Source organism: Pelophylax lessonae (genome assembly GCF_965119305.1).
Source record: "Pelophylax lessonae genome assembly, chromosome: 2".
In the NCBI taxonomy this organism is placed as follows: domain Eukaryota; kingdom Metazoa; phylum Chordata; class Amphibia; order Anura; family Ranidae; genus Pelophylax; species Pelophylax lessonae.
In genome coordinates this window covers 508070775-508097801 of record NC_138769.1, presented here as the reverse complement: position 1 = coordinate 508097801, position 27027 = coordinate 508070775, and the positions used below count along the sequence as shown (strand labels likewise).

The window sequence follows — 27027 nt, the reverse complement described above, 5'->3', positions numbered from 1 at the left end:
AGGTGGTTAAAACATAATATTTTGGCTGGACTACACTTAAAAAAATCTACCTGTTCCAACTTACAAACAAATTCAACTTAAGGAGAAACCTACAGACCCTATCTTGTTTGTAACCCAGGGACCACCTGTATATTTGCCTTTAGTAAATCAACCTCATATTGTACCACAGACCATCTGTAAGTTGTGTCACCTGTATAAATGCAGTATATTTTTGCTTAGCTATGGCTTTACTCTTGGTGATGAGCAAATCAGATGTTAAATATTTGTATTCTCTTGAATATATACATGATGATTTGTCTAGGCTGTGAATACATGGAAGTTGGCAGGCAAATCTAAAATTTGAGAATTGACTATTCTCTAGTCAGTAATTCCTATGGTCTTTTTCTGTTATGTAATGGCCTCCAACTTTCTGATGAATAAAGACTACCGCACATGCAGCACAGGTTGGGACTGCTACACTCACCAGCAGAGAGAAGAAAGCACCTTTGTGCAGTTTGTGCCTGCCAAATGCATTTCAGTGCTGATTTGCTTTATATAAATGACAGTCTGCAGTCCCCAAGAAGAATGAAACACCTGGTACACATAATTAGAAAATCGGACAAAAATATCCTTATTCAAAACGACCGTTGGATTTTCTGTTTATTAGTATACTGCTATGAGAGCCAATGTCAGCTGTTCAGATGAAAGACGCGGCACTGCGTTATTTTAACTGCCAATTGCACAAGTGTGCAACTCAGTACCCAAATAAAATGTATGACCTTTTTTTTCCTACAGATAGATCTTTCTTTTGGTGACATTTGATCACCTCTACTGTTTTTATTTTTTGCACTATAAACAAAAAAAAACAAAATTTTTGAAGAAAAAAAAAAACAATATTTAATACTTTCTGCTATAAAATAAATCCAATAAAAAATTGGAAAAACTAATTTTTTCATCAATTTAGGCCAAAATGTATTCTGCTACATATTTTTCGTAAAAATAAATCCCAATAAGCACATATTGATTGTAGATGCTATAACCTTTGAGCAAATCAAACTATGGGATAGATTTACAGAATTTTTATTTATTAGTTATTTTTTACTAGTAGTAATGGTGGCGATCAGCGACTTAAAGTGGGACTGCGATATTGGGGCTGACAAGTTGGACACGGGGTGACACTTTTTGGGGACCAATAATCCATATTCTCATCACACACTTTCCTGGGGAAAGCTCTAAGATACTGGGGGGTGCTGTAACAACTACCAGCTGGAGACTGGATCATAAACGCCAAAAGGAATATAATTGCCAGCACACCTTGGATTTTCAGTTCAAACGGTTTTTATTTCAGCATGATCACTTCAAAAGCAAGACGGTGCAATATTTCAGAGTCACACAGGATACTTTGTCAGGCATGTGATGGGGCACACAAGACCCGGAAGGGACGGTCCAAGGCTCCCTGGTGGGACCGTCACTTCCAGGTCCTGTGTGACGTCACATCTGGGTTGGGGATCTGAGAATGAGGCTAGGAATGCACGCCAGCTTCATGTTGGTTGTGGCAGCTATATCCCATAAACCCTGTATATGCTGGTGGCGGGTTGCAGGCACCCATAAATGTGAGTGTATCAAACTTATTTTATGCTGCCAACCAATTTTAATAAAGGTACTGCTTTATGATACTTTAAATCTGTATCCTGATTGGTCAACTTGACCTCAAAATTGAATGAACCCTTGCAGCCTACTCCAGGAGGAACCTTGGGTTTTGAAAGCAAAAAAGTGCTTTTTGGCTAACCTGTAAAAAGGGGTCAAACATCTTCGGTGAGTGCACATCCATATTTTGAGCACAAGCGGTGAAGGATTTTGGAAAATTGCGTTGAAAGATTGGTTTTGGTGATGGGAATATATCACACTGGACTATTTAATTATTATTTAATGATCATTACCACTTTATTGTCACATGTTACATATATTATTAAGTAGAATCAAGTGCCATACCTTTACTATGGATATGCAGATATGACCTAATGGTCTTAGGGGAGTCAGATATATAGACACTGTCCCATATTACACCTTTATTTCTGCAAAAAATGCATCTATGGGACTGCATGAATATGCAGTAAGGTAAGGTACCTCATACTAGAGAATTCATATTGATAAATAAGCCACTCATAACATTTTTGGAATAAGCCTCTCATTTGAACATCCAGGCAGGCAAAAAAGAACATGACTGTATTACTTTACCATGTTGCATCTGATAAGAATAATTCCAAAAAAAAACAAAACTATTACACATTATCTCTTACCATCTGATATTTCTTTATCTTTGGTTCTTTGCATGTACACATGTATGTGTGTATTGACGTACATGTACACATGTATGTGTGTATTGACGTTTCTATGCATGTGCACATGTATGTGTGTGTATTGACATATGTATATGTATGTATCCATGATTTTGTTTCAGGTCCTTTGGTCTGGTGATTCTTCCATTTGTGAAGCACCTGCATGAGCAATGACATATACTTCAAATGCACACTATCTGGGCTTAAGGCATACTTTACTGTGCATGCAGATGCTTTACGCAATCTGTGTATAGATCCCTCTTTTAATGTATCTCAATGGGTGCATGTATAGCCCATGTACAGTTGAATACATGAGACCTAAGAGTTAATTACCAAATGATTACATTTTATGGTATTAAATGAGGTGATATTTTTTTTTTTTTGTCAAGAAAATCATTTATTGAATAAATCAGCAGGTATAAAGAATAAAAAGTAAGCCATTATATAATCATACATACACTAAGTGAGACATGTGCCATCAGTATAAAATAAAAATTGAAACATAAACATTACAAGGTTATGATAAACAGTGTCCCAATGGATGAATTTTAGAAAGCAAACATACCTGACGATTATGTAGAGACAATATAGTGACCATATAACATTAAGAAGAAAAATAAAAAATAAAAAAAACCCTGAACTGGTCAACATACTACGGGATAGGGTGCTGCCAACCCATGGAGTCAAGTACATATTCCTTATAGCTTGTATAGGAGTGATAAATAGTCTGTCCATTACCAACTGATGCGGTGCGAGGCCCATCATGTCCAACCAAGGCTGCCACATAGGATGACATTTTTTGGGGATATGTGTATGCTGGTACATTCATTTCTCTCACATAAGTGTACTATTTACCTGCTCCAGCCATAGTTTCCTGGTTGGGTCCTGAGGATAAATCCAAAATGGGCAATTAATTTACATGCTATATACAACAGTTGTAAGACTGCAGTATGTGCATGAGGGGTAAGGGATTCCTCATCTAATGCTCACAGCAAACAAACAATAGGATCTCTCAGAATCTGGATCTCTCAGGTTAAGAATGTCTGTCCAAAAACAAAACAACTTGGGGCATCGCCAAATCATATGGAGGAAATCCTCATTATCCTATGCAGATTTAGAACACATAGGGAAGGCCCTACCGCCCATCTATACAACTAAGCTGGTGTTCTATATGCCCTGTGTAAGAGATATAATTGAGTTATATCTATACGTATATCAAACATTTTTGGGAAGCTGAGACCAAGATTAAGAGGGTGGAGGAGGAACATAGTATCTTCTAAGTATCTCCATCAATAGATCCCAAATCCCTCTCCTAACCTTTTCTACATGATAGTTTCAAAGCATCATGGAAGGAAGAAAGAAGAACAGAATAGATCTGTGAAATCATACCCCTCTTATCCCGCTCCAGCAGGACTTCATGTACCAAAGTATGGTCAGTTAGTGCAAGTCTAGAGAAATGGGACTGAGTGTAGGGCATGTCTCAGTTGAAGATATCTGTAAAACTGGTGCCTAGAAAGGGTAAACTGCAAGTTTAAGAAGATATAAAATACTGTATCAGTGAAAAGCTGAGCCATATACCCAACTCCCACCCTTTCCCACTCTGGAAAGCCCTTCAATTCATTTAGTTCCTTATAGTTGGGATTACACCAAATCAGGATGCAATTTAAAAAAGCACAATTCTTAAAGAAGTTTTAGTTCAGGCCCAAAGGTTCTTCAGCAGGACAATCGTCCCCAAATTTGAGGCCCCAAATGGGTGAGCCCTGCCTCCAGGTAAGTAAGGGCAGGATATTCCCAGGGTATAAGAAGATTGTGTATGGGATGAAAGGGATCTACCAAACCCCTACACCCCATCTGCTGCAGTTGGGAAGCAATGTACTATGATATAGAGGGAGGGACAGCCAGACCCCCCTGGTCTATTCCAAAGCGCAGATAAGTTATTTATGTCTGCTTTCCTGCACCGTATCAAATCTGGATACTAAGAATCTGTACAAACAAACCATTTGCAATAAATCCAGACTGGAGTGTGTCAGGCTTATTTGGGGAGGTTAAATTTACAAATAGAAATTAAATGTTATATTTTGTTCTGTATAGAAATATGAAGCAATGACATCCATTTTTTTGTTAGGTTACTGAAAAGTTAAATCTCCTTTAAAAGTGCCTGTTCAGGAAATTCTTAAACAGGTTTACCCCAAACATGCTGTGTTGACCTAAGGTAATAAATAAATAGTCTGTTGACTTTCTTTAAGATAAAGTCTAGCTGACGCTATACCAGGGTAATCTTATCTGTGTGGGAATCATAAACATTAGTCAGTATTTTCTGTGCTTAAACCCATTTAAAAATAAGATTTACAGATATGTTATAATCTTATATGTAACATAATATTAATAATGAAATATATATAACTAACATACATGGATATGTAGAAAACCGTTATATATTATAATTGTTTTATCCTTGCTAAAGGAAAAGTTATACTGATTTTGATGACTCATCTCTGTCAAAAGAGGCTTCAGTAAACATTTGTAAATTGTAAGTTGTAGAAAGCATCATAAAATTTTGTTTGACCTTGCTAGGCTCTAGAAGGTCTGAGATTGTAAGCTCTTTGTCAATATAAGGTTCAAAGTTTATTTGTAGGCGAATAATGCTGTCATACTGAACCTAAGAGCAATACAATACTGCCATCACTGGTGACTGAATGCTACTAATTGAAGTCTTGGGTTGAAAAGTAAAATCCAATATATCTAAATAAGATATATTAAATATTATAATGGTATTACCAGATTTAATCTTTATTTAGATACATGATGGATATTAATGGTAACGACCATTCTAAGCTAGCAGCCATTTTAAATATGGTAAATATGCCTTGCTAATTATTTGATTATTATTCAATATTGTTTATATACTTCCTTAAATGTTTTACATTTCATGCTAAAGGGTAGCAAGAGTACAATCCCAGCCGTATAACCCATATGTAGATTTTTCTCTAAAAAGCTGATTTTGTTTTTATAACATTTTTATTAATATTAGATTTAGTGCATATTGGCGTATTAGTCTCACGTTTTGCATAGCCTATTCTCGCTTCATCTGCAGTGGAGTGACTATCAGGCTGCGCATTGCGCAGACAATTGTGGTCTGATTATATAGAACATTCATTTATGGTTTATACTATACCTGGAGAAAATGTAATCTTGCTTTATTTTTACTTTCATTATTGAGCTAAACATCACATTGCATTTATTGTTTGAAGTTTGTATTTTTGTAAAGTTATCTTTTTGTGTCATCTCAAGTTTGATCATTTATTGTGATTACATGTCTGGTGAATAAATATTCTTATATATTCCATACTGTAGACTGTTTTCACTAAGATTGGTATATGCTTTTAAAAAGAAATTAATCAATAAAAAGAATTCGCTACATATTGATTTGTGGAAATAAGTGAGATTCTCCTTCCGCACAGATCTTTGCTTATTGACATAAATAGACACTGTTATATTCAGAGCAGTATAAACATTCTGACATAATGGAGGCGGCCCAGCGAGATATTATAAATTTTTTACATAATGGAGGCGGCCCAGCTAGATATTATAAATTTCTTATTAATTTCTGACAAGAGTTATGAAATATATACAGCAGCTGTGAGGCCTACACCATTTTATAAGGTTGACTCTCCCGACCGCGGACAATGGAAGTTTACACCAGGCAGAACATTTAGAGCAAAATTTATGAAATAAAGGAATCAGATTAAGGGCTACATAATGAGTAGGATCAGGAGAAACCACAATGCCAAGGTATCTAAAAAGGGAGATTGTGCATGAACAATCTGGTAAGGGGGTGGGTAACAGGACCAATGGCATAAGAAATGACTTATTTTAAATAATAGAGAAGCCTGACAGGACATAAAAACTATCAAAAAGGGACATAACGTTTTGCAGGGACCCCTGGGTATCTCCCAAATACAGTAACATTTCATCTGCATATAACTATACTACATCCACCCAAGGGCCTCTTAGGAACTCAGTAACATCAGTAGATGCTCTTATGTAGGCAGCCAAGGGCTATAAAGCAAGGGCAAACAGTAAGGATGAAAGAGGGCACCCCTGCCAAGTACCCCTATATAGTACAAAGAGGTCAGGTATCATTTATCCATTATTCATTATTCATTTATCCGGAGTCTGGCAGCGGTTGCTGCATAGAGTATTCTAACCCACTTGATAAAATTGTTAAGATAAAGTGTTCTAGAACTGCCCAAGGATAAGGTCATTCAACACTGTTTGGCTGCATCTAAGGAGTTTATAGCTTTTTATGCAGATTATCTACCGGCAATTGGGGGTATAAAAAGAGTCGCCTAAGGTTGTGTGCCGTGGATCTGGAAGGGATAAACCCAGATTGGTCCCTATGAATTAGCATGTGATTAACAACCACCAGTCTGATTGCCACTACCCTAGAGAGCAGTTTAACATTGGATATAAGGAGTGAAATAGGTCTATATGAATCTGGCAATAGAGCATCCTTTCCAGGTTTTAACTAAACGATGACTACTGCCTCATTCATTGATTTAAGTAACTCATGATTGAAAGGCATCATTATAAACATTCAAAATAATGGGCATTAAATGTTCAGCATAACAATTGTAAACCTCGGAAAGGAAGGCCTTCTATCCCAGGTGATTTCCCGCTGGGAGACTGTGCCCAAGCCAGAAGAAGCTCATCTGCGGTCCAAGGGGCATTAAGTTATTAAACATCTGAAACTGACAACCGAGGCAATTGACAAGCATCAAGAAAAGTAATAATCTCTAACCTAGTCAGTTGTACTTTAGAGGAGTACAGATCAACATAAAAATCCCTTAACACCTGGGTGATAGCAGAGGTAAAAAACTGAATAAAGCTCTGAGTATCCTTTATGGCCATGATGTCGTGGAAAGTCTGTTGGTCTTTGCCAAGCATTGACAGCATATGCCCAGTAGTTTCCCCTTCCTCAAAATGTTTTTGTTGCAGGAAAAAACACTTATTCTCAGCTAATTGCAGTTCCAAGAGTAAAGACATAGATTGTGTCTCTAACCGCCCCCCTTAGTATCATCTGTGGGGTTGGCAATTGCCCTCATAAAAATGGCTTTTACTGCACCCCAGGTTCTACAGATTTCAGTGGAGCCAAGATTAAAATGAAAGAAAGTAGCTCTGAAACTGGGTCCGGATCCAGGAAAAGAGATAACCAGAATTGAATCAGCTTTCAGCCTAAAGGAGAGAAGGAATAGACAGCTCAACCCAAAAGGGAGAATGATCAGAAACATGTCTAACTTCATAATCAGAGGAGGCCTGCAAGGGAAGCAGTGCTTCATTGCACAAGCTCAAATCTATACGAGACAGGCCTCCGTATGTAGCAGAGTAGCAAGAATACTTTCTAAACTTCAGGTGGTGCAGTCTACACACATTTATTAGCCCAAGCTCCAAAAGAAAGTGAGCAAAAGGGATAGGTCCTCCAAGTGGAGAGGGAGTTGGACCAGGTAGCTTATCCTACCTAGGTTCCAGGCAATTGTTAAAATCCCCAACCACCAGAAATGAGAAAGCAGGAAAGCATGCCATAAAGCCTGCCAATGTTTTAGAGATTTGGGCTGAAAAAGGTGTAGGAATGTACACACCCTCATTAATATATGTTCATCCACAAATTGTATATAGCAAAAACACATTAGGGTCATTAGCGTCAATGACAGAAAGGTTGCAGGAGAATGGAGTATCTTGATGAATCACTCCCCTGGAATAGGAGGAGTAAGTCCAGCCATACACAGTTCCAATCTCGGCCAGTTCAGCAGGAACCAGCTGAGATTTGAATCGTTAATAGGCAGGCTGAATGTACCAAGTTCATCAATCAATCAACTTGGGTACAACCATCCTGCCAGATTCTCTTACAATTATCACTAGTGGCTGCTTTTCCCCCGCTGGGAGAGGACAATGGCCCAGCAGGAGGGATTCCAGCATCAACACTGTCTGTGTTGCTGGGGAATTGAGCAAATTTCTTTCCTGCAACCCGTAAGTCAAGTGATACTGATAACCAAACTAGCGTAAGGAAAAAAGGGCTGCAGAGAAGATGGTAGAGAAGGTGGTAGATTAGTCTCTTGAAGACAAACATTAGTGAAGTCCAAGGTTGTGGCAGTTCTAAAAGTGTTTCACAGGGCTGTTAAGGCCCTTAACATTCCAGGACAGTACTTGAAGCATGTTAGCCATGGTTTGTCCAATATGAAGCAATTAAAAAATATTACTAAGCCCAGCCGACACCTTCTTTGAGGCCTAGTCTAGCAAAGAACAAAGAGATTCCCAGGGGGTCTCATACATGAGAAAGGCCAAATCCAGAGAGGAGACCATGGAAGATGGATCCAGCTGACTCATTGGATAGCGATCAGAATATGTAATGCATTCAGGCTTGTACAGTTCCAGGGGAAAAATGTAGAACATAACCAGGACAAACAAGGCCCAAAACATAGAAGCTGTCGAACAAATAGTCAACATAGGACCTCTGTAGGGAGAAACAGAGGAAGCTCAGAAAGCTTCACAGCAGTGGGTTGCCTTAGAGCAGTAGTGCAGTGAGCAGAATAATGTCTTGAACTTTAATAAGTATTCCGCCTAAACCCAGGAGATATAGGGCAATAATGGGTATGCAGACAAATATAGAGTGGATTGCTTGAGATCAGGTATGCATGTGTCGTTGAGATGAGACGATACGGGGGGACTGCTCCTCCCTACCCAGCTACTGCATCATGGAATAAGGCCTGTCATAGAAATTAACCTTGCCTTTTGCTACTACACGTAAAAGGAATTGAACATGGCATATTGCAGAACTAGTGCCGGAGTTGTTTTTTAATATTCGTAAATTTGACGAGCTGTTTCTGTTATTTAGCCAAAAAGTCCAGAAAGAGTGTCCCTCATGGTTCTGGCCTTAGAATGGCATATCTATCTTTTAAAGTTCAGAAGTTTGAACAGGAAGGGATGGGGTTGGTTACCTGGGGGCAGGGGGCGCACTGGCACCCTGTGCACCCTTTCAACAGAAACCATGGGGGAAAAAGTGTCCTTTCAAAAAAACAGAGATTAGTCAATTTTCAATAAAGGCCGCTGGATTCTTGCCTTCAGCTTGTTTGGTATCCCTATTGCCTGCACATTGTTGCCTATTTTCCAGGTCATCCGGATGGGCAGCATGTTGGACAGTGAACTGCATATTGTATTTTACCTCCGTCTGCAGCGGCGCCATTGCCTCCTCCTTGGTGCTGATGCGTCCCTCCAGGGCTAATGTTCTCTCCCTAAACTTCTGCATGCCTTGTCAGATAAAGGTAATTTCAACTTTCACACCCTTAATCTCAGTAGTAAGAGCGTTAATGAAGAAATTGCAGGATGTGTCCGCAGAGAGGATATCCCAGAGGCTACAGGTCTCCCAGCTCTGCGGAGGTAGGTGAAGGCATGGCAATTTAGTACATCCCATTCAATCAAGGATCCAGTGGCATCCTCCAGGGGAACCATGTTATTAGCTTCAGATTGCCCGCCAGATGAATCTCCTGGTGCAGAGGGAAGAGTAGGTGACTCTTGGGCCAAAGCCTAGGAAAATAATTTCTGTGAAGCCTCCTTGTACTTTTATTTTGCTGAATACTTTGGCAGGGTGCCATCTTGGCCCGAGGAGTTGACAGAGTGGGTGTCTTTCAGCCTCTTAGACATGTCGGGGAGTGGAACCGAAGTGCTGGCATGCTGGCCCCTCTGTGCAGGAAGCTCCTGGTGCAATTTGGGAGCTTCTTGGGCAGGTAGGAGAAGCACTGGCAGGATAAGTGTGTGGATTCTCGGTGGCGAGGTTGGAGGAAGCATTTTACTGCATCCCCTGCTCAGCCACACCCCCTGAGGTTATATTCAAAGAGTTGAAGACTTTTGCAATTACAAACCTAAATACTACCAACCCCCAATTTGCAGCATATCTTGTTATGTCATACATTACATCATTCTGTAATAAAAAATAGTTAGATTGAGCCAGCTGGACACACCTCACTCACGCAGCACTTAGTGACACACCTTAAGGATAGGTTCACCTTTAGGAGCATGTTCCATGTTACACTCATATTTAGGGTGTAACATGTAACATGCTCTTAGTGACCCACTTCCCGCCACCAGCACTGCCTGCTTTTTGAAAGCGGGTGGTTGAGAGACTCTAAAAAAGATATGGTTAAACACCTACAGTGTTCTAAATACCAGTAATTAACAAAACAGAACTGCATTTACCTAGCAACTGTATATAAAGACAGTCCTAGCCTGATAACAGTCCCTGTTTTGTCACACTGGCCAGTGAATAGTAAAGACGTTGGCCGGTTAAGTTGGGGCCCTTGAATAAATCACAGTAGTTCCCATCAGACAACTGAATAACTTGTATGATGTTAGTCTCTCCCCAGATCCAGGGCACCCCTTTTCGGTCTCTGAAAACATGCTCTGATCCAGTAAAAGTCAAGTTTAAGTCAGTCGGGTTTGAATTTTGCTGAAACAGCCCCGCTTTTCCTTCCTTACAAGTACTCTCTAATACAGTCTTTGTAAACCAAAGGGGCACTGGATTGTTCCAAAATAAAGGAGAGTTAAGGCAACCCCACTGGGGCAGAATTATTTTCCAGAACCAGGAAAAGTCAGTGGCCTTTCACCACAGTAGGCACTTTCCAAACTGCAGGTATTGACATGTAGGTTTGGGAAGAGGTTCTCCCTCGCATGTTAGCACCCAGTAGTTGTAGCCAATGATCATCTCCTGATGATCAGTGGAGTCTTGATGGTCACAGTCACTCACCACGTCCAGCAAGTAAAACAGTAATCCCCAGTGCAGAGTCTCCGAATCCAGGTCCCCTCACATGTAGAATTGCACAGAGTATTATGGCAACAGCAGTCTCTGATCACTCTTCTCCTGGGCTGCACAGCATCAGATAGTTCCAGCAAACTCTGGCAACACATCACTTTCCCCCTTCACTGCAACCTTGTGGTGTTCTTTCCCAGCTGTTCAGCACAGGAAAATGGTTGCAGCAGCACATGATCTCCACACAGCAGCTGAAGCCCTTAGCCTTCTCTCTCTTTACTACATGATATCTCCACATGTCTCTCCAATTGCATGAATCAGTTCCCTCAGACCTCTGGGAGATGTAGTCCCTCTTTTCCTTCCAGAGCCAGGGCTGTGCTGCACTAGGGACTACATTCTCCAGCAGCCTGCAGACCACTTCTCCTTGCTCTGTTGCATCAGCCAATCACTCGATCCAGACCCAGCCAAGATGGCTGCTTCCAACACTGGAGACACTTCATAGATGACATTACTAAGTGATTGTCTTAAAGATGTCTTAATGAATATTCAGTTTAACCCTGTCCACACCACAGATGGATAACACAGCAACGAAGGAAGAAGATCCACAGCAGTTATCCACTACAATCCAGACTAAGCATGGAATTCTAATTTAAAAAGCAGTCCGGGATAGGTAAATGGACTTCCCAGCGCAGAACTCCTATTCTAGTGCTCTTTTCATCTCTGCAGAAGTAAGCCTGTAGTTTTACTTGCTTGATCTGGCTAAGTAGCATTGCTAAAAAAATCTGAAAAACATGGAACATCTAAGGTCCACTCATTTTCAGCCAGCATTATTTATGTAGCAGCACAGCATATTCTATTTAAAGGGCATGTAGTCCCGTTTTATTGTGATGACAGATTAGACTTAAAAATAATGAATGCAAATATTTTATGCCAAGGAAAATATGCATATGAGCTGGTTGTGCAAGCATAAACATGGATCTCTGTCAAAGAGGGATTTCCAAATGTCATAAGACGGCCTCCTAAAGGAATCTTTTACAGTGTCTATACAGATGAGCGCTTGCTTATAAATGCATAAAGAAAGAAGGCAGATGAAAGAGGAAAGGGCTTTTTTCGTGCTGTGACAGAAATCATATGCAAATGGAGCTCAGTTCAAGACTGTTTGTTAAGTGTCATACTGATGCACATTGAAAATAGTACATGTAGTTAACTAATGAACATATACCATGCTACTCATTTTACTCTCTAAGAAGCAGATCAAATATTCAGAAATTTCTTCAAAGCTCTGATATTTTCTTTGACCACCGAAATCAGTTGAGTGATGTGACTTCCATCTAAAAAAAATGTTTTTTCAGTACATGTCCTTTTTTTGTTTACCAGTCTCCCCAGGGCAGCTAAACAAATCGTACCAATCTGTTCTCATTCACTGCACCTGCACAGCTGATACATACAACATGAAGAGGGATAAAAGGGTGGAGGGTGTGTGTGTGTATTGCCGTTTCAGATGTTCATTCATTTTTGCACCGTCATTTTCATTATCTTCATCTTCAAGCATCAAAATATTTCTAAAATTCCTGTATGCTGACACTATTACCCTAATTTTTCTTAGTTGTAAACCACTATAGCAGTGCTCTATATGTGAGTACCACGTGTAGTACTAGCTACACTGCCTTAGAATTAGGCGAATTGGACTAACTCATTGCACTCATGTAACCTCCAGTTTTCTTTACTGCCATGTGTCCCTTACATTCCGAGTCTAAAACAGTACAAAAAATAAAGGAACAGAGCGCACACCGCCCTAGTGTAACACCATTTATTTGAAGTCAATAGAAGCCATAAAAACAGGTACTCACAAACAGATAGGAAGTCATGCATGGAAATAAATATCCCCCGATAATGTTTGCAGGGCGCTCTCCTCCTTGCCTCGGCGGCTCAGCTGTTCGTCCTACACTGGTAAGTGAGTATCGTATGGTTAAGCCAACCACCTCGGATGACTCAAGGAGACTCGATGTGGTGCGCCTGCGCACGGTCCAGCCGCCGCACACTCTCCAAGAGCCGGATGCTATAGCCACTCAGAGAAGCTGACAATGCGGTTATGCAGAGGGAGGCTTCCCAATCGGGACCCAGAACATGACTTGCATGGGGTTGCTAAGGACAACGTTTCGGAGGCGTGGCCTCCTTCTTTAGGTCTCAAAGTGTGCGCTCTGTTCCTTTATTTTTTGTACAGCTTCTTTGCCTCATATCCCATGGAGGGTTAGGAGAGCTGCCACGCTTCATTCATGTGTTTTACCACTGGCCATATTACAAGATTCCCCAGCTTGAGAATCAATCTCCAGGATCTGCGCAGGGACTGGTAATGTGTGTTTTTTCTGTCCAGTCTAAAACAGGCAACACTCCATCCTTCAGGAGAGTTTATTTCCAGTAGACATTGCTTTTATCGAAATGGAAATTGAAATCCACTGAATCAAACACATCTCTTTGTGTTAAATCAATATGCTTTCTCTAATGTTTGCCACTGGAAGTGATTATCTTAGTGAGCAAAATCCTATGCACATAAAACTTATGATGTTTAAGGTAATGGTTTGCCATTGAAAGAAAGAAGAGAAAAAGTATGTTCACCTAAAGTGGAAGAAAAGTCTAACTATTCTTAAAAATATCCCCTCTCCACTCCTACCTTGCCTAACCTGTATTTAGAAAATGTGTGTCCTCATCTATTTCTTATCTGCTCTGGTCTAGTCATTTGATCCTACAGCTCCAGCTCTCCTGTGTCAGTGAATGGTTGTTGCACAGAAGAGGAGGGAGGGCCTACAACGGTTGTGCCATGGGAGCCTATGGGTCATGTCATGGCTCCTGGAATTCCCAACCGTTGTCAAGCACTCCCTGAGCCAGAGATGCAAAATCATGTGACCAGACTGGAGCAGATAAAAAATAGGTAAATATATATATATCTTTTTATACAGCTTGTGCAGGATATGTAGGAGGAGGAGGAAAGTAGCATTTTAAGAAAAGTTAAACTTAGGCCTTTCTTCCACTTTAATTATCCTTCTGTTCAATTGGCATCTTTGGATGGCATTTATCTGAATAAATTGGAAATTCTTTCAATTCTGTGCTGAGATGAGGAAGAGAGAGTGAAAGGTGTTCAACACTGTTGTCAGAACTGTTCATGAATTGCGATAGGTGCGACTATACATTCAACTGTCTAACGTCCGGCTTCTGTTGAACAGTGATAGCTACACAGATCGAAATTTAGCCGTTTCCTGCTGAACCGGATTTATTTTGATCCATGTATGGCTTGTTTAGTGCTAATTCAACTGTGTTGCTTTATTACAACCACAAATAACATTCAGAACATTGAAGATTTAATCCTTTTGGACATATATCGAGCAAAGAGATTTCACAACACAGATTGTAGGGAAAATACTTACTTGCTTCACATTGGAGATGCTCTCTGGGTTCTGCCAGGTGTGAATCACTAGGAACTCAAATTAAAATGGACTAAAAGAATGCTGTGACTCTAGCAATAGTGCAGTTTTCCTATATTATTTGTTAACTGATTGATTTCAGTTATTGCCTGGATTTGCTCATTAAGGTGCCAAAACATATCAATAAAACAGAAATGTTAATTCAACATCAGTGTTCTCTTCACTGCTACATGTTTACCGGATACAATAAACTGAGATAACCATGTTTAATGTCTGTTTTTTTTTTTCAGAAAAAAGGGCAGTTATGCTAAATACTGAAGAAAGAAGAAAGGGTATGAATAGGCTATTCTTCCTATTTTAAATGGCTTACTGCTGGGGTTTCTAAAACATCAAAATTTACCATAACAAGATTAAAGCTGTAGGTATGTATTTTATGCATGATTCAACACTTTTATCAATCAAGTAGATTTGATTATTCACTAATAATATTTTTGGATGGTGCAGCTATTTCTTTAACTATTGTGGTTTTAATAATAACGATGTAGAGGGATCCAATTTAGCCACTTGCTGACCGGGCCATAGCCGAATGATGGCAACAGCACGGTCGGCTAATTCTGGGAGGGTGTACAATGACATCCTCCCAGAATCAGGCTTCCCGCGTGCCCCCTGGGGCGTGCACACGGAAGTGTCCATGCTTCCCGGGTCCCGGGTTATGTGTTGGGTGTTTGCTTTCCAAAATGGGGTCATTTTATAGGCGTTTCCATTGCCTTGGTGCTCCAGGACCTTCAAAAGTGTGATAGGTTGTCAGGAAATTATATGTGTAATTTTTGCTCCTAGAACACCTGGATGTGTTACACCTCTGTATGTGGTCAGGCTGTGGAAAAGTCCCACACATGTGGTATCACCATACTCAGGAGGAGTAGTAGAATGTATGTTGGGGTGTAATTGCAAGTATGCCAATAAAGTGTGTGAGAAACTTTGTATTATGTCCATTTTGTAAAAAAAAATAAAAAACTTAATTTTGCAAAGAATTGGGGAATAAAACTCACCATGCCTCTTACTAAATACCTTGGAATGTTTACTTTCCAAAAAGGGGTAATTTGGGGGGGGGGGGGGGGTATTTGTACTTTACTGGCTTGTTAGAGTAATGATTGGCACCATAGCTTGTAGACTCTATAACCTTCACAAAGACCAAAAAATTTATACTTATTTGGGTTATTTTTTATAAAGATATGTAGCAGTATAAATTTTGGCCACAATTTATGTCGAAAAATTACTAAATTTGCAAAATTTTAAAACCGAAACTAAGAAACATGCATTTTTTTTTACAAAATGTTCAGTCTTTTTTCATTTATAGTGCAAAAAATAAAAAACCCAATGATAATTAAATACCACCAAAAGAAAGCTCTGTTTGTGTGGAAAAAAAAGACGAAAATTTCATAAGGGTACAATATTGCATGACTGAGTAATTGTCATTCAAAATGTGAGAGCACTGAAAGCTGAAAATTGGTCTGGTTAGGAAAGGGGTTTAAGTGCCCGGTGGGTAAGTGGTTAAAAAGGGTACTTATGGGCTAAAATTGCAATATCTACTGTTGTTCAGTCATACTGATGATGTCCTGTTGGGACCCTGAATACACCATTGCCTAACTGTATGTGTGCTATGGAGATCCTTAAAGTGATTGTAAAGTCTTGTTTAAAAAAAAAAAAACACTTAATACTGACCTGCTCTGTGCTGTTGGTTTTGCACAGAGCAGCCAGGATCCTCCTCTTCTCGGGTCCCTCTTCAGTGCTCCAGGCCCCTCCCTTCTGTTGAGTGCCTCCACAGCAAGCAGCTTGCTATGGGGGCACCCCAGCCGAGTCACAGTTCCCTGTATCCATTCAGAAACTGAGCCGCAGCTCAGGCCCCGCCCCCCTCTCTCCTGATTGGCTGACTGACTTTGATTGACAGTAGAGGGAGCCAACCGCACCGTGCTGCTGTCTCAGCCAATGAGGAGGGGAGTCCCGGACAGTTAAGAAACTCCTGCAACATCGCTGGATAAAGATGGGCTCAGGTAAATATTAGGGGAGCTGAGGGGGGCTGACGCACACAGAAGGTGTTTTTATCTTAATGCATAGAACGTATTAAGATGACTTCTGCCTTTACAATCCTTTTAAGTCACTAGTCAATCAGTTATGGGCACATCTGTGCATAGTTAAAATCCATATTGCTATTAAATATGTCTAGTAGACCTGCTACACTCTATTAGAAAATAATCAAGCACAAAAAATGTATAGAACTTAAGGAAAATGTGCTTTGCCCATGCAGGTAAAAAACAAATGTTTACCTAGTAATTATAGTTAGACCTTACACAATTAATTGATGACTGTCCAAGCACCAGTGCTGTCACATGAGAGCAAAGTCACATGCTCCTCCATCAATAAAAGTACTAGGCGTTTTGTTTTTTAGCTCTCAGGCTCTCAGACACTGAAATTAGTGGCAAGGAGGCAAAGGAAAGGTGAATTTGTGCAACTGGTGCGGTTGGCACTAAAAGAAATCCTATTTTTTCCTATGTGCCAAAGAAGAGGTTTCCATTAAAGCAACCTAAACCCCAAAACAAATATGTTTTTGCAAATTTAATGAATCCTGCAAATGACACATTTCCTATCACTGGGTGGTTATGTTCATTCTTCCAAAATGTCAATGGAAAGAGCCATAATTGTCACCCAGGCTGGACTTCAAACATTACAAAAGAAGTCCACAGAACACTTTCAAGCTACTCACCATGAAAAAAAAAAAAAAAATTACAGTGTGTATTTGCACCAAATCCAGAAAAAGCTGTCATGGTAGCAAATAAGTTTTAGGCCCCTTTCACACGAGCAGACCGATCAGGTCCACTTATGCATTTTTCAGATGGACCCAATGGGGCCACCCATTGTTCTCTGTGGGAGGGTGATGTAAACGGATATGTGTCCATATACACCCTTCCACATCCAAACTGATCCACCAAAAGCAGCCTAGTGCTCCTGGCTCCTCCCCCTGCCAAGTTCCTCCAGAGCAATCTGCTTGCTCTTGGGACACTTGTACACGCTTGTTCCCAAGCTGGCTCTGTGTGTCCATCGACACAGAGCATGGCTTGGCCCCACCCGCTGCTCCCTCCTCACTGTGATTGACAGCAGCAGGAACAAATAGCTCCCACTGCTGCCTTTCTGTCCAACGAGGAAAGAGAGAGCTAAAAGAGCCTCTGCTCTCATACACATTACTGGATCAAGATAAGGATCTAGTAAGTATTTGGGGGAGGGGCAGAGGGAGAGTTGAAAGGGGGGAGCTGAGGTAGAGCATAGAATGCATGAAAGTAAAAAAAAAATAAAAAAAACGTGTACCTTTAGAGCCACTTTTTTTTTTAACAGATCAAAGCGACTGCCATGATGACTTTTTCTGGACTTCAAACATTCCTGTTTTTGTTCATCCCTATTAAATCAGAGGTAATGGGATTAGTGGTTTCTACCAGTAAGATAATGTTTTCTACTTTCAGTTCTTTTTTCTTTCAGTGTTTCTTTATTTGCTGAAAATGTTCTTAGCCTGAAAAAGAAAATGAATGCAGCCATTACATCTAAGAACTAGTGAGGTGAATATATTAGATTTTTGTTCTTGGTATTAGATAGACTTTATGGTAACCATACACATCCCAGTTATCTACCAGATTAAAGCTGAAGTTAAGGTATGGATGTTTTAGCATAGTTATAGCCGTCCAGCTTGGACCACGCTCCCAGCACAGTGACCGAGTCGTCCCAGACGGGATGGGCTCACGATCATGTGACCTCTGAAACAAGCAACCACATGATTTGGAGGTCTGTCCAGCTTCTGAGTGATAAGACCTACTTAACCACTTGCCGCCCACCCGCCATCAAATGACAGTGAATAGGTGCGGCTATCGTTCTGGCATGATGTCATATGACAGCGCCCCAGAACAGCCGCTGTCGCGTGCCCGTGGGGGTGCACAGCGCGGCGTCTGTGGCTGTGCCATGTTCCTAGGACACAGTGCGACCCCGTTCTTGGTAAAGAGCCAATTATGTGGCTCTTTACCCATGTGATCGGCTGTGTCCAATCACAGCTGGTCACATGTAAATGAGGAAGTGCCATTTTTCACTGTCAGAGTTTGTGCTGAGGAGAGGACAGCGGCTTCTCCCTGAAGGGGAGTACAGGACAAGTAATCAAAGCACTGATGATCAGTGCCCTGATTACAATACAATAAAATAAATGCACATCAATGACAGCAAACATGGCACATCAGTGACTCCAATCAGTGACCCAAACCAGTGCCAATCAGTGACCCCATTAGTGATTCCCGTCAGTGCCTGCTCATCTGCACTGCCCATCAGTGTCCACCAGTGCTGTCCATTTGTGCCCACCAGTGCTGCCCATCAGTGCCCACCAGTGCTGCCCATCAGTGCCACCTATCAGTGCCCATCAGTGCTGCCTATCAGTGCTCATCAGTACTGCATATCAGTGCCACCTACCAGTGCCCATTAGTACGCCATATTGGTGCCCCCTCACCAGTGCCACCGAATCAGTGCCCTTCAGTGCCACCGAATCAGTGCCCATCAGTACAGCCCATTAGTGTCCATCAGTGCGGCCTCATCAGCGCACACCAGTGAAGGAGAAAGCTCTATTTGTGTGAAAAAAATGTTCATTTGGGTACAGCATTGCATGACCGTGCAATTGTCATTCAAAGTGTGACCGTGTTGAAAGCTGAAAATTGGCCTGGGCAGGAAGGGGGTAAAAGTGTCCAGTATTGAAGTGGTTAAAGGACCACCAGGAGGGGGCAGGAAGGGGTTAATCTAGGAGTTAATCTAGCTGCAGCTAAAAATTAAATTAATTATACACTGTTCAAAAAACTAATGGAACACTTTGAAAACATATCAGATCTCAATGGGGAAAAATCTCATACTGGATATCTATTCTGATATGGACTGGGTAATGTGTTAGAAACGAAAGGATGCCACATCGTTTGATGGAAATGAAAATTATCAACCTACAGAGGGCTAAATTTAAAGACACCCCCAAAATCAAAGTGAAAAAATGATGCAGCAGGAAATTTCATTGCAGCAACTCAAAATGATACTAAGTAGTTTGTATGGCCCCCATGTGTTTGTAAGCCTGACAACATAGGCGCATGCTCCCAAAGAGAAGGCAGATGGTGTCCATAGGTATTTCCCAGATCTGGATCAGGGCATCACTGAGCTCCTGAACAGACTGAGATGCAACCTGGCAGTGACGGGTGGACCGAAAAACATAATGTCCCAAAACTTTTTTATTGGATTTAGGTTAGGCCCTCAGGCCACCCTCATGAAGTCTGTTTCTGATTGTTTGGTCAGAGACATTCACACCAGTGACCTGCTGGAGGTCATTTTGTAGGGCACTGGCAGTGCTCATCCTGTTCCTCCTTGCACAAAGGAGCAGACACAGATCCTGCTGATGGGTTAGGGACTTTCTACAGCCCCGTCCAGCTCTCCTAGAGTAACTGCCTGTCTCCTGGAATCTCCTCCATGCTCTTGAGACTGTAGTGGGAGACACAGCAAACCTTCTGGCAATGGCACATATTGATCTGCCATACTGGAGGAGTTGGACTGCCTGTGCAACATCCATAGGGTCCAGGTATCGCCTCATGCTACCAGTAGTAACACTGACCCTAGCCAAATGCAAAACTAGTGAAAAACAGTCAGAAAAGATGAGTAGGGAAAAAAAATGTCAGTGGCCTCCACCTGTAAAACCATTCCTGTTTTGGAGGTTGTCTCATTGTTGCCCATCTAGAGCACCTGTTGGTAATTTCATTAACCCAAAGCAGCTGAAACAGATTAACAACCCCCTTTGCTACTTAACTGACCAGATCACTATCCTAGGAGTTAAATTGATTTAATGCTATACTCTGATTAAAAAGTGTTCCTTTACATTTTTTTTAGTAGTGTATTTTACATATTTACATAACTGCTTTCATTGGGATTTGTTTATAGCTACCTGGAGCCCAGCTTTTAAAGAAAAAACACAATAATACTGAAATAAACTATCCATAAATATTTTTACATTATACCAATTATTTGGATTTCTCTCAACATTTTAACAGTGTGTATTACATAACATCCAGTGTTGAGATGGCAGATTAAAAAATACTTATCGAAAACAAATCCCCTTTTTCTAAGACCACAAAGCAATCTTGCATTTCCTGGTCTTTGTTTTCTTAGCATGACCCTCGGTGGAGAGCAAATTAACCTATAAATGTGTGCCATACAGCAGTACGCATACTTTAAAAACTGAAATTTGAAACTGGAATACCCCTACTGGCATTTTAGATGAAAATTCATTCTTTAAATAGCATTTACTTTATATTATTTACCTCTTCTTCACATAAAAATTTTCAAAACCAGTTGTCAAAAATGTAAATATCAATCTTAAACTTTTGCTGATATATAAAATGTTTTTCTTGATTAAAGCTTAGAACAAACATATATTAAACACACAAACTGTTATGGTTGATAGTTTGAATTGATTGCAAGATTATGAGTTTGCTTGATATACGTAAAATACAAATGCAATTCTTACTGCAGCTTTGCTGACCAAGAAAAAGCATAAGCTGATTTTTAAAGTGCTACAAACTGTGTCAGAAATGACACTTGTTTGGGTTTATCAGATTGGTTTGGATAATTATTATTTGAGAAGTGTTTGATCTCACTGATGAATACTTGATTAGATTTTCATGGAATCAGTCAAGCAAACCATTTAACATTGCTCATGTGAGACGGCAATGATTTAGCTGTCCAGCAGCAACCAGTGAGCCTCTTAACGGGTCTCCCTGGCTGGTCTTTGGGGAAAAAAAGAGGTGGAAAAAGGCCAAGTTTATGGGTAATGACATTGGATTACCAGGTATTTAAGCTAAGATATTTTGCTTCTCAATTATGTTTAGTCCTTATCTTATTGGTCTGGTTGCCATGTCTGTACAGAATCAATCTTAACTCTAGAATATGTTTGTGCTATTTTAAAAAGAAGCCATCCTGACACCATTGTCATTTCTGAAACCTCGAGAGGCTTAGCTGTTATAAATAATATTTCATATGTGGAATGCTTATGTGAATTTCACGGGGAGATAATCTCGCCTCTGCCTAACTTTGATGCATTGAGATTGCTAGAGTTTTTTTTATGCTACTAAAGTGCTTTTATGCCAGAGATGGCAAATTAACTTAGGAGTAAGAAATGTAAAATGCAAGGCCACTTGGACTGTGTCAGAAAGGGTTTTATATTCTGGCTGCTTGTATGCTTTTCCTTTTATTTATTTGAGCACATTTCGAATAAAATGGCCGTCTTCTGTCAACGAGCTATAGAATGCATAAGAGTAACAAATAGCGGCATGCTCTATGAGGCTGGATAAAAGCTATTACAACCTTTTAAGGATGCTGAAAGGATGAACTGTGCAAGAAGATCTCTCATTTTATTTCATGTAACTTGGCATATTGCTACACCAGTATGGTTAAGATGTGGCTTTTTATTTATTTTAAAGGTAAACTATTGAGAATATGAACTTACATACATACTGTCTCCTGATTCATTGTAATAACACTACACTTTTTTTTTATTTTAAATACTTGTCAAAACCAGAATGAATGAAAATGACTGATAAAGTTACATTTTATGAAGAATATAATGGTTGCACAAGCAGTAGCCCCCTCCCCCTGCAAGTTTTTTGTTTTTTATAATTTCCTGCAGCAAACCTTCTCCACACATCTTTACCAGTCTGTATGTATATGAGGTCCTTGCAATGGCACACTGCAGATGTGAGCAACTCTAACTAGAGATCTGTGAATTGATTCACCCAGGTCAGAAATGTATGGGCAATATGGAGTTTTCTCTGAATTAGAGTTTACTGGTAAGCAGCATCTTGCTTTGTCAATTTACCAGATTCACTCTCTGAGCTAGGAACAATGCTCCACGTTATGTACAAGGACCTGAACCCTGTGTAACATCACTGCCTAAATAAGAGTATACATTCTTATTAGTAGCACTTAACCTCCCTGGCGGTATGATTCTTTTGGATTTTAGGTGCTGAAAGCGGTACCATTATTTTGCATGTAATTCTTGTGAATGAGCAGCCCAAACCAACTGTATACATTTATTATATATATATATATATATATATATATATATATGTGTATATTTGTATATATATATATATAATAAATGTATACAGTGTATACATAAAAAGTACAGTAAAACTGCAGGAAAGGGCACTGGGGGGCAAACTAATGTGATTTTTTTTTATTTTGAATGGTATCAGTGTGTTTGGTGTGTTTTTACATTTGAATTTGCCGCCGGTTCCACCCCCTGCGAACGACACCTGACAGGAGACGGAAGTCGGGGCACGGAGACGATCGGGAGGAAGATCCGTCGTGAGACACCGCCGAGATCCCGGTGACAAGGTAAGTAACCTCTTTTACAGGATCCAGCGATGCTTCTGGCGGTACCCCGAGTGTGGCTCGGGGTTACCGCTTTTGGCTCTGAAATTTAACCCCGAGCCACGCTCGGGAATACCGCTAAGAAGGTTAATAAAAGAATATATTATTTTCTTATCAGACTGATTAAAGTCTAAGTTCACATTTTTTTCTAAATTCTAGCTCCCCTATGTACCAATATAGCATTAAAATACTTATTTTGCAGAAATAAAAAAGCTTTAGCTTAGCTTTAGACCTTAAACCAGGAAGGAGTTCACCAGCTGACCTTTGCATCATTTACACTCCTACTCCATGAGATCACTACCACCGACCTCTCTGCAGGTGCACATTTTCTAAATGCAATCAGGGATCACTGTTCTCACTAATTACACAGGTATTTTTGCTACATTCATTTCATATTGCATAAATCATTCATTTTCCAGAATGTGCAGGAGCTGAGCGATCAGATAACAGCCTCTGTAGTATTTAAAACAGGAGAGGTGTTCTTTAAAGCTCATAATTCTCTATAGAAATCTGATTGTACAATCTCCTTTACATCTACCATCAACTATGTAGTGAAAGGGCCTGCCTGATTGGATACAGAGTGATTGTATAGATGATGTGTCCTCCTATTATACTGTTTAGCCAAATATGAAGGAGATCATACAAAGATTTACAATCAGATTGCATAGTGTATGGCCAGCTTTTTACAGGTATACAGTAAACCCCCTCCATTGCAGGGGTTACGTTCCGGACCCAGCCGCGAAAAGTGAAATTCCGCAAAATAGAAAAACCCTATTAAAATGCATTGTAGGCATGTTTATTTTACTGTCACTGTACGTGTAGAAGCATTTTAAGGTCTTTAAAAACACTTTTAAAACAATAGAAACTAATTTAAACACATAAAAGATACTAAGAGACATAGCAAGAGCTATGGAAAACACAAAAAAATTTCATTTTTAATGATTTATATAGTAAAATAACATTACAAAAAAAACGCGAATTACCGGGACCGCAAAAACTGAACCGCGATGGAGCGGGGGATTACTGTATACATAAAGGAGATGGCTCCATCTCTGTGTCTTTACTGTTTGATCAGAGATCGGCACACTGCACCTGCTCTCAGCCAGCCAATCTTCCATCATTGCCTGTAATCACTGTTCAGCACCATGTAAGATTTTAGTTTGGCAACTTCAATAAACTTGCCATCTTTCTTGGTTATTGTAATTTTTTACAACTTCTTTTGGCCTAAGATTGTGTGCATAAGACCAGCAACTATATTCCCTATATATACAACAGTTTCCTGGGATTTTACACTTTTTATTGTACTTTATTGTCTTTTATTTGTGTCACTACTCTAGTGGCCACTTCCAAGGCTGCCGAAGCTACCCATGCATCGGGGTTTGCACTTGGCTGTGGTTATGAATCTGTATGCTTGTGTTGGGGGTTTAGAAAGTTAGGAATAAAATTGATGCATGTGTATTAAGTGGGAACAATGATCACTAACTGCATTTGAAAAACTTGTACCTGCAGAGGTGTGTGTGTGTGTGGGGGGGGGGGGGGGTTAGTGATTCCCTGAAGTAAGAGGGTAGATGATTCAAGGTGTGTACTTATGAGATCAGCTAGTGAAATCCTTCTATGTGTCACATTCTAAGGTCTTTCTAGGAAATAATGGAGAGTGTTTTTATACAAAAAGCGCTGACACCGAGGTAAGGGCTGTGTAGAATAAATAGAAAGCTTTTTTATTTCTGTAAAAGAAGTACATTAATACTATATTGGTACATAGGGGAGCTGGAATTTAGAAAACAAAAACTTAGTCTTTAGGCCTCTCACCTTTATAACTCATCAAGGATGATTCCCATCAGGCACCCCTGGGTCACGAGAATCCACCCAGTGTAAAAAATAATGGAGTACACTGTCAGAGGAAATTTTCAATACATTAATAATTTTTTACTCTAACCATAGTTGCTATAATGGTGAGCTAGAATAGCTATAAGTTGCAAGAGGTGCTCCCATATTTGAGCTTTGGAAAGTAGGAAAGTATCTGATCATCAAAGTTTTTATAGAGTCCTTTGTTGAGTAGGGAATTTTGTTCTGGGAGGAATTTTTCCAGGGGTGGGATTTTTTCCTTAACTGTTGGGGCAAGCGAGAAGAATTTTGCTGAGGGTGGGAATTTTGTATAAGGTGTTTTTTTTGCCAGGGAAAGGGGGTGAGGTAGGGGGTATAATTTCTGAGGAAGGGTTTTTTTGCTTGGGATGAGGAGGAAGAGTTTTGCCTGGGGTTGGGGCAAGATGGGAGGAAGATGTTTATTTAGGAAACTGGTTCTCTTAAATGTTTGGTCTAGGGCAGTGATGGGGAACCTTGGGACCCCAGATGTTTTGGAAGTACATTTCTCATGATGCTCAACTACACTGCAGAGTGCATGCATCATGGGAAGTGTAGTTCCAAAACATCTGGGGTGCCAAGGTTCCCCATCACTGGTATGGGGAGTGAGGAATTTCTGCTTGTGTGGGGGCTGTGTATGTACAGTTGGAGTACTTTTGAACACTGCATTAAGAAAGCAGGGCTGTACATTACATTTCCCTGAACACTACACTCTTTGCTGTGTGTTAAGTACCGGTAGCTATATCAAATAGTGAATAAATATGGACATTCATGCCAAGCCAATTTTCAACATATGCATAGGCACTGTGGTTGAACAGATCTGCCATTTGGCTTATGTTCAACTGCTCGCTGGGAAAAAAAGTGGTCAATCAAAACTGCAGGCTATAGGCTGCAGAGCTGATGTATGTGCTCTGATGGCAGGGAAGTCTCCCCACTGTCAGAATACAAACACACAGCAAGAAGATTCCCCCATCCACCTCAAATGTGTTGTTATGGAGCCAGTAGCCACTAGTGTCATAGCAACCTGTGATTTATTCCTACCTGGGTATTTCTGGCAGGTGATCGTAAACCAAAGTGTGGGAGTATTGTAAATAAATGTGAGCCTCCCATCTAAAATCATGCCATGGCCTTCAGGTCTGGAATGAATTTTAGGAGGGAAATCTGATGCAAAAAAAACAAAAAAAATGTGTGGGGACCCCTAAAATCTACACCAGTCCCTTATTTGAGCATAGGGCCCAGCAGGCCAGAAACTAAGGGAAGAGCATGCAGCTTCCCCTCTCCTTAACCATGCCAGACCTCAAGCCCTCAATATTGGGAGGGTATATTGCCAGAGGGGACATGGGGACAAGTTTCTTTGTCGAGGGGGGTCACTCTGGCAAAGCACCTAATCCTTAATGTTGATGAGGGCAGGGCCTCTTCCTCACAAACCTGGTTCAGCAGTTGTGGAGGCCTAAAGGAAGATGGATTATCATAATCTGGAATCCCCCTTTAAATAGGGACACTTGCAGATACCCCCCAAACATAAATGAGTAAGGGGTACACAGTAACTCTACTTATTCACAAAAAAACATAAGTAGGAAATAAACATGCCACACTTTATTAATGAATAATAACCCCTCCAAAAAAGTCCCACATGTAAATCCATAATCAGTCACATTGTCCATTGACATTCCTTATTATAAATGACAGCTTCTAGTCCCAACAAAAGGGGCAGAGGGGTATCCTGAGTAACATCAGTAACCAAATATGGAATTTGGGGGGTCTCCATGCCATTTTTTGTTTGGGGACATTCATACCAGACTTTTGACATTCATACCAGTCCCTTATGAAGGATAAGAGTTTGGTATGTATTTTTAGAAATCCTGCTGCCCTGTTTTTTTTTTTTTGGGGGGGGGGGGTAAATCAGGGTCAGGGATTAGTGACCCAGGAAGGCTGGATGACTCATTCACACAGCTCTTCTGGTGCCTCCCCCTGGTTTCTGGAACCTTGGAGAAGCTTCCAGATGTAGTGGGTGGAAGCTAGGAGGAGCTGCCTTGCATATTTATGAGGGCTTCTGGCAATTCTCAGCAAATGGGCTGACAGGGGGCAAACTTCCCTTATAAATGAGCATGGATCATGCCAGCAAAGGGTAGTCGGATGGAAGATGGAG

General features: G+C 40.4%; 1 long non-coding RNA gene across 1 annotated transcript in view; it reads left to right on the top strand.

Moving 5' to 3' along the window:
- LOC309545132 overlaps positions 1 to 27027 on the top strand; it is a 423442-nt gene that overhangs the window by 207619 nt on the left and 188796 nt on the right. The window contains exon 2 of the long non-coding RNA XR_014224876.1: positions 14835 to 14959. This is a non-coding gene — a long non-coding RNA (uncharacterized lncRNA). The remainder of the gene's footprint in view (positions 1 to 14834; positions 14960 to 27027) is intronic.